An 8,376-nucleotide genomic window follows, 5' to 3' on the forward strand; every position below is an offset into this window, starting at 1 on the left:
TCTACTGAGCCACAGAGATAGCCCTTTAGACCTGTTACCTAGTATCAAGCTACTATCATTTTTCACCTAAATTATTGAAATGCCTCAAACCTTTTTGCTGTTGTTCTGTCACTTGGTTGTGTTTAACTATTTGTGACCCCATGGACTGCACCACACCAGGATTCCCTGTCCTTCATCATCTCCTGGAGTTTGCTGAAATTCATATCCATCAAGTTGGTGATGCCATCCAACCATCTCATCCTCTGTCATCCCCTTCTCCTCCTGCCTTCAATCTTTCCCAGAATCAGGGTTTTCCTAATGAGTTGGCTCTTCGCATCAGGTGGCCAAAGTATTGGAGCTTCAGTTTCAACATCAGTCCTTCCAGTGAATATGCAGTGTTGATTTCCTTTAGGATGGACTGTTTTGATCTCCTTGCAGTCCAATAGATTTTCAAGAGTCTTCTCCAATACCACAGTTCAAAAGCATTGATTCTTCAATGCTCAGCTTTTTTATGGTCCAACTCACATCCATATATGACTACTGGTAAATCCATAACTATGACTAGATGACTCTTTATTGGCAAAGTAATCTCTCTGCTTTTTAATATGCTATCTAGGTTTATCACAACTTTTCTTCCAAGAAGGAAGCATCTTTTAATTTCTTGGCTACAGTCACCCTCTGTAGTGATTCTGGTGCCCAAGAAGATAAAGTCTGTCACTGTTTCCACCATTTCCTTATATCTATTTGCCATGAATTGATGGGACCAGATGCCATGATCTTAGTTTTTTAAATGTTGAGTTTTAAGCCAATTTTTTCACTCTCTTCTTTCACTTCATTTCTACTCTTCCTGTTTTTATTTTGGCATCTTCTGTTCTAGTACTCTGTCCTCAACACAGCACTCACTATTATCCATTTAACTAGTAACTCAGTTTGTATCACACTTTACAAGTCCTCTCCATGTCACTCAAGCCAAAAGCTAAAATTCTTACAATTAGTAAATCCAGGTAGCTCTAACTGGCTGCCCTGCTGTCTCTCTGAACCCAACTCTTATGAGTGACCCCTTACTGGCACCAGTGTGTCCCTCATACTGGCCAGTGTGTTCTTGCTGTAGAGTCTTTACATTGTCTCTACGTTGTATATTTCTCTCTGCATGGTATAATTTGTTCCAGTCATCAGCATAGCTATTTTACTTTACATTTATAAATGCGAAGAGCCGATATTTTAGGTAGTACTGCCCTTAAGCCCAGGCAAGCAGGGCCATTATTCTTCTCTCCATATGTTGAAGGTCTTCTGAGAATTTTTCAAAACTATCTTGCAGTATCTGGGACTAGAAAATACCTTCTAGTGGGATGTTCCAGCCAGGGTTAGACTGCACCATTCTCATATCTCTCTTTCCCCTTCTGGGTTCTCTCTGATGCTCTATCCCCGCCGTGGGGTCCACCAGATATTCTCCAAGGCTCTGTATTCTTCACCTATGAAGCTATAAATGGCCCCATGGTCAGGACCTTGGTTCCAGAAGGGCAGTTTAGCAAGCAAATAGCTTCCACTAGCTGGTTCTTTGTTTTTGTTTTCTTATGATATTGTATTCAATTGATTACTAGGATGGTGTTCACATTGCTGACTTGGGGGACACAAGATCCATTAAGGATCTAAACTATACGTGGTCCCTTTCTGACCCTTGACTTGGGCCAGATGCCTGGCCCTTCTCAGCTCTCACCTGTCCATGGCTGACTGCAGTACCCATATACAGTAGTATAGGCACACATCCTATATCCTGTTCATTTTTCCTACTGATACCCAAGAAGGTCATCCCAGTGCTTCTTTAGGCTCTATGCTATGCATCTGTCAGTTGTTCAGAGGCGGCTGTGCTTAACTTCTGCAAGGGCTTTACATTGCTCTCTAGTGGAACTGGTCCTCTCTTGCTTCCATGGATGTGGTGGCACTGCGCTTTCCTGTGCTGATGCTAAACCATGGGGGATGAGGAATATAACTAGCATGCATGGTACCACTTTCCTTTGTCTGTAGTCAGGTCTCTCACCTATTGTGCCTACTGGTGGTGGTGAGTGAAAGGCAGGCTGTGGTCAGTGTTGAAAAAATCACCTTCTAGGAATGCAGTGATTATAGCCTAAGGAATTTAAAGGATGACATGGTTGGAAGCTGAGTAATTCTTTACTTCTGCTGTGCAATTCCTAGTATGACCAGGAAATGAATTAGTGGTCACATTTTACATCAGCCTCTAGTCCTCAAAATTTGTTTGTGCTCATTAATAAGGAAATATTGTTGAGAAAATAATTGGTCAGCAGTAACTGTGGGCAGTCTAATAAACAAGGCAGCTTATCAGTTGTGATATAAAGCATAATAAATATATGGTAAAAAGGAACTTCAGAGGCATTATTCCAAAATACAAGGGTTCTAAAGAGAACAGGAGGAAGTGGGTTCTAGAACTGAACAGGAAGAGGTGCTTGGACACCAGGAAGTTTCTTTCTGTGCTCTTATTGGATAAAAAACAAATAAATAAGTACATCTTCTTTACCTGTGATTCTAAGTTCCCAGCACTAAATCACTATATCTCACACACCCATTAATTTTGTAAAATATTTTAGTAATATTATTATAGTGGAGTCCTTTACAAATTATATGGCTTGTTCTGTACAGCCCAAGAGAGACCTTGATTTAAGACATTACTGTTCTGTGACGAACTAACAGAACATCCCTAAATGACAAAGTATATTTTCATGGAAATTGATAATCCAGCTCTAATATTTATAAGGGAGTATGCCTGGATTTGCATAGCCTTGATGATAAAACAATATAAAAAGAATAGAGATAGGGGACTAGACTTACCAGACCACAGGCATATCATAAAGCTTTTTTTTTTTGTAATTTTTTTGTGTGCCCAGTTAAGAAAAATTCTAAAGAACAGAAGAAATGACTCAAAATTGAGCCATCTATATTTGGAGATACACATTTTGTAATTTAATTAATGATGAAGGTGGAACTTTAATCTGTCAGGAACTTTGATCTGTCAGGAAGTGTGTCAGTTCAGTTCAGTCGCTCAGTCGTGTCCAACTCTTTGCGACCCCATGAATCGCAGCACGCCAGGTCTCCCTGTCCATCACCATCTCCCGGAGTTCACTCAGACTCACGTCCATCGAGTCAGTGATGCCATCCAGCCATCTCATCCTCTGTCGTCCCCTTCTCCTCCTGCCCCCAATCCCTCCCAGCATCAGAGACTTTTCCAATGAGTCAACTCTTCACATGAGGTGGCCAAAGTACTGGAGCTTCAGCTTTAGCATCATTCCTTCCAAAGAAATCTTAGGGTTGATCTCCTTCAGAATGGACTGGTTGGATCTCCTTGCAGTCCAAGGGACCCTCAAGAGTCTTCTTCAACACCACAGTTCAAAAGCATCAATTCTTCGGCGCTCAGCCTTCTTCACAGTCCAACTCTCACATCCATACATGACCACAGGAAAACCCATAGCCTTGACTAGACGGACCTTAGTCGGCAAAGTAATGTCTCTGCTTTTGAATATACTATCTAGGTTGGTCATAACTTTTTTTCCAAGGAATAAGTGTCTTTTAATTTCATGGCTGCAGTCACCATCTGCAGTGATTTTGGAGCCCCAAAAAATAAAGTCTGCCACTGTTTCCATTGATTCCCCATCTATTTCCCATGAAGTGATGGAACCGGATGCCATGATCTTCGTTTTCTGAATGTTGAGCTTTAAGCCAACTTTTTTGCTCTCCTCTTTCACTTTCATCAAAAGGCTTTTTAGCTCCTCTTCACTTTCTGCCATAAGGGTGATGTCATCTGCATATCTGAGGTTATTGATATTTCTCCCGGCAATCTTGATTCCAGCTTGTGTTTCTTCCAGTCCAGCGTTTCTCATGATGTACTCTGCATAGAAGTTAAATAAGCAGGGTGACAATATACAGCCTTGACATACTCCTTTTCCTATTTGGAACCAGTCTGTTGTTCCATGTCCAGTTCTAACTGTTGCTTCCTGACCTGCATACAGATTTCTCAAGAGGCAGGTTGGATAAATCCCAGAAGGGCATATTGTCACTTATCTTCCCTCTGCCTCATCCCCTTATTTTTGTGCTTTTCTCTGTGTATCTTTCTTTCTGTCTCTGATTTTAAAGTTTTTTAAGTTCACCTTATTTTTTTTTTTCATAGATAACCTGCTTGTTATATGATCTTCCCCACTCCATCTTGATGCTATTATTTCTGTGTTGTCCCACTGACTTCCTCTAAGAGAAACAAATAATAAAGAATTAAGCAAAGGAAGATATGGAGTAAAGTAGAAGATACTAAGTGTGCTTTCAAGTAAGAACTAAGGTTCCAGGATTAATTGCTGGAGTCCTGCAATTGAGTCATAACTTCAAAACATCATCTCCTTCAGGAGTGTGGCCCACTGTCAGATGGTTAACGCTTGTCCCTTAACACCATAGTCAAATGAAACCTAGGCTTTCACTTCTCTGATGAATCATTTCAGAACTTCTTCTTTCTATGAGGTATAAGAGTATATAGGGCAACAAACTCCTCACTGTGGCCTGTCTTTGCAGGGACCTCATGAACTAAATCTAGACTTTCCCAATCCTAATGTTGCATTTCATCACTGTAATTCCTCCCACCTTTTTTTTTTCTCAAAAAAATGAAACGAGAAAAATTCCTTTAGTCTCTAAAATTGTGCACTTTGTTTTAAACTCATGGTGTATCAGGGCTAGGTACTGACAGAAGTAAATAACATCTTGGATTAATGTACACGTTTTTGTACGTTTGTAAAGTTTGTTGTTCTTTAATCAGTACAATTACATTCTTGTCCTGAAATGGTATGTGTCTTCATTGTCTGAAATTTTGCCTAGTCCCAGAACTCACATTTTTGCATTTAGTGCACACAAGCATTTCATCTCAATTCTGCAGAGACACTATATTTTGTCTCATACTATGATCTATTCCATAAAAGCTTAGAGAAAAATCTGAACAAACTTTTTGGTCAACCCAATACAAAGTTTTCCATTTCTGAATATGAAGGAAAACGAAAGCATCTTTAAATACAAACACTAGGATCATTTAAAAAAGAAAAAGAAAAAAAAAGCCTTAAATTGGCAGGGGCCATAAAAGTTTTGCAAACACTCAAGTAATTCAAACCACAGATAATTGTGTCTTGGAAAATCATGATGGTAAATTGCTAAACCCTGAGGGGACTGAGAAGTAGTTGTGCAGGTTCATGATCTCAAAGGGAACCTCTTTAAATTCCAGTTGGAAGTTAAGCAAGAAAGTTTTCTTCTTTCTTTATTTTAGGGACCATATTGAAGACAGCACTTGAGAAGCATCAGGAAAAAGGCTCAACTCCATCTGCCAGAGCTGCCTTCCCCTTTCTCTTAGGCATTGAAGTAAGACTTAGAAACATCCTTTACTTTCTGGCCAGCTATTGAATAGACTTCTCTCCATAGAGAACAGGAAACTGCCATTATGAGAATTTTCAAGAAGCTGACACATGATGAGATTTAGAATTCACATTTTTGCGTATTCAGAAAGGATTTTAAATGGGGATATAGTACTTAAAATTAAGGACATTGTGAAGAAGACAACCAAGTCTAAGGCAAGGTAGGCTGTCTACTCTGGGACTAGCTATATAACCGTGTTTGGCCTTAGAATTTTATCTTATTGTTTTTTAATAATTTAATTTATGTATTAATTTGGCTGCGCCAGGACTCTGTTGCTGTGTGGGCTTTTCTCTAGTTGTGGGAAGAGGAAGCTGCTGTCTAGTTTTGGGCTTCTCCTTGCAGTCACTTCTCTTGGTGTGGAGCATGGCCTCTAGGATGCGTGGGCTTCAGTATCTGTGCTCCCAGGCCCCAGGGCACAGGAGCCATAGTCGTGGGCACAGTCTGAGCTGCTCCATGGCATGTGGAATCTTCACCGATCAGGGGTTAAATCTGGATCTCCTGCATGGCCAGGTGGATTCTTGACCTCTGAGCCACCCAGCAAGCCCTATAATTTTTATCTTCAATGGAGATTATATTTTAATTACCTCAAAGACTTGGAAACAAATAAAATAATAACTAAGATTTGATTTGGCAGTGCTTAACATATATTAAGTGTCCAATAAGTAGAAACTGTTTGAATGCTAACATGTTTGGAGGGCTAGGAAAACCTATTACTTGAACTCTAATGATATTAGACCTCTCTCCAGGTTTTCTTTAAGTTAAATGCTGATAACTATTAAATGCAACAAGTGAATATTTTGTCATAACTAATCAATGATATTTTATTTTTTCTTTTTTAGTATATTCTCATTTATCATGCATTCTTTAATACTGTCCCTCATCCTATTGATTTAGATTTAAAACTGCAACTTTTCTGAAGCTCTATAAATAATACCAATATAGGAGAATGGCAATTCAAGTACTGTTCACCATTTACAGTGTTATTGATAATAACATAGTACTTAGTATTCCTACCAAAAATGCTAATGAATGGCTCAAGGAAGGACAAGAAGGATAAGAAAGTGTGTCTTAAACCACAGGGAAGAGTCTTCTGATTTAAATTTGTTCACTTAATTTTTCTAAGTGCACTTGATGACAAATAGCACTGTATTTCTCCTAGAATTGCTCAAGCATTTAAATGGATGAAGTTCTGAGCTGCCCTAGTGCTAGTTATTGTGGCTTTGTCTCTTTCTTAAAATGAACTAAATTACTAAGGCAACAGAGGAAAGAAGGCTCAGGTATACATTAGGAAGGACACACATACATTGAAAGGTTATTTGAAATTCTAGAAATAGTTGATACATTTAGGAAAATCAGCAGAGCAATATTGAGAGGCAAGAAAAGGATCTGACATCTACAAAGAATGTATTTCTCAGATTGTCAAGGAAAGGAATATGCTTAACTAGATAGGGAAAGAATAAATCCTTCCTAGTTGAAATGAATAATAATCCTGGACCAAAAAGACAGTGATTTTGATGAACATAACAGGGAGGTTAATTTGAATGGGGTAATATCTTAATTTAAGCTTGAAATATAATTGATCTCATTTAGTTGCTAAGTTGTGTCTGACTCTTTGTGACCCCATAGACACTCTGGGCTCTTCTATCCTTCACTGTCTCCCACAGTTTGCTCAAATTCATGTCCATTGAGTCAGTGATGCCATCTGACCACCTTATCCTCTGCCACCCCCTCCTCCTTTTGCATTCTATCTTTCCCAAGATCAGGGTGTTTTCCAATGAGTCTGTTCTTCACATCAGGCAGCCAAAGTGTTGGAGCTTCATTTTTAGCATCAGTCCTTCCAATGGATATGCAGGGTTTCCTTTAAAACACTATTTATAAGGACCAACTTACTACCAGTATCTCATATGGTTTTGAATAGTGTATATATATCAAAGTTGAAACAGGAATTCATATTATTTTCAGAATGATATTGGACTGGTATTATTGCCAAAATGAATGGAAAGCAACAGAAGGAAGTAGAAATAGTGGGGAGACACCATTCCTGGATGGATCAGAGGTAAATGATCCACCTTCAATGCAGGAATCACAGAAGATGCTTGTTTGATCTCTGGGTCAGGAAGATTCCCTGGGAGAGGAAATGGCAACCCACCACAGTATTCTTGCCTGGAGAATCCCATGGACAGGGGAGCCTGACTGATTACAGACCATGGGGCCACAAAGAGTTGGACACAGCTGATCAACTAAGCATGAGCACGCATGCCAGGCATGGCCCAGAGTCACTAGTTCATGGTTTGAGGGGCCCTGTGAAGTCTCTCGTGCAGTCGCAAATTCTAAAGGCTATCAAGAAAGGTCATGAACTCTTCTAGGAGAAATGTAAAAAGAATAAACTGTTTCCTAAATAATTATATGAAATGAAAGTTGATATCACACTGAGTACAGAGGATGGGGAAGGCTGGACCCATGACTCAGCTCTTTGTGGATGGTTTAGAATAGCTAAAAGTGTTTAGTACGTTCATTCCACCTATGAAAATTAGTGATACTGAACAGATAGTAAAATTATCCTCAAACTCCATCTTTTTCTGAACTGTTTCGGTGATGGAGAAGATGGTATTAGGGGTTTTAACCTTGATTTTTAATGTCAAAACTTCTTGTATCAAGAAGTGTATATACTTATACCAAGAAGTATATACTCAATATGTGGGTATTGAGAGTAAATTCTCTACCATTTTCAAATGTTCCCTTCTTGCTTTTAAAATTGTATTGAAATGTCTATACAGATCTGCAGTTATTAAAATTTTTATTTTTGTTTTTCTTATTTAACATATTGTAAAATGCTTCACCATCTATATTATTGACTAGTATTTTAGTTATAGAATATTATGTTATTAAGTTGTAGTGGTCTGATTTACATAAACATCTTATTATTGAACATTTCAGATATTCCTG

Source organism: Budorcas taxicolor, chromosome 2, assembly GCF_023091745.1.
Source record: "Budorcas taxicolor isolate Tak-1 chromosome 2, Takin1.1, whole genome shotgun sequence".
NCBI classification, from domain to species: Eukaryota; Metazoa; Chordata; class Mammalia; order Artiodactyla; family Bovidae; genus Budorcas; species Budorcas taxicolor.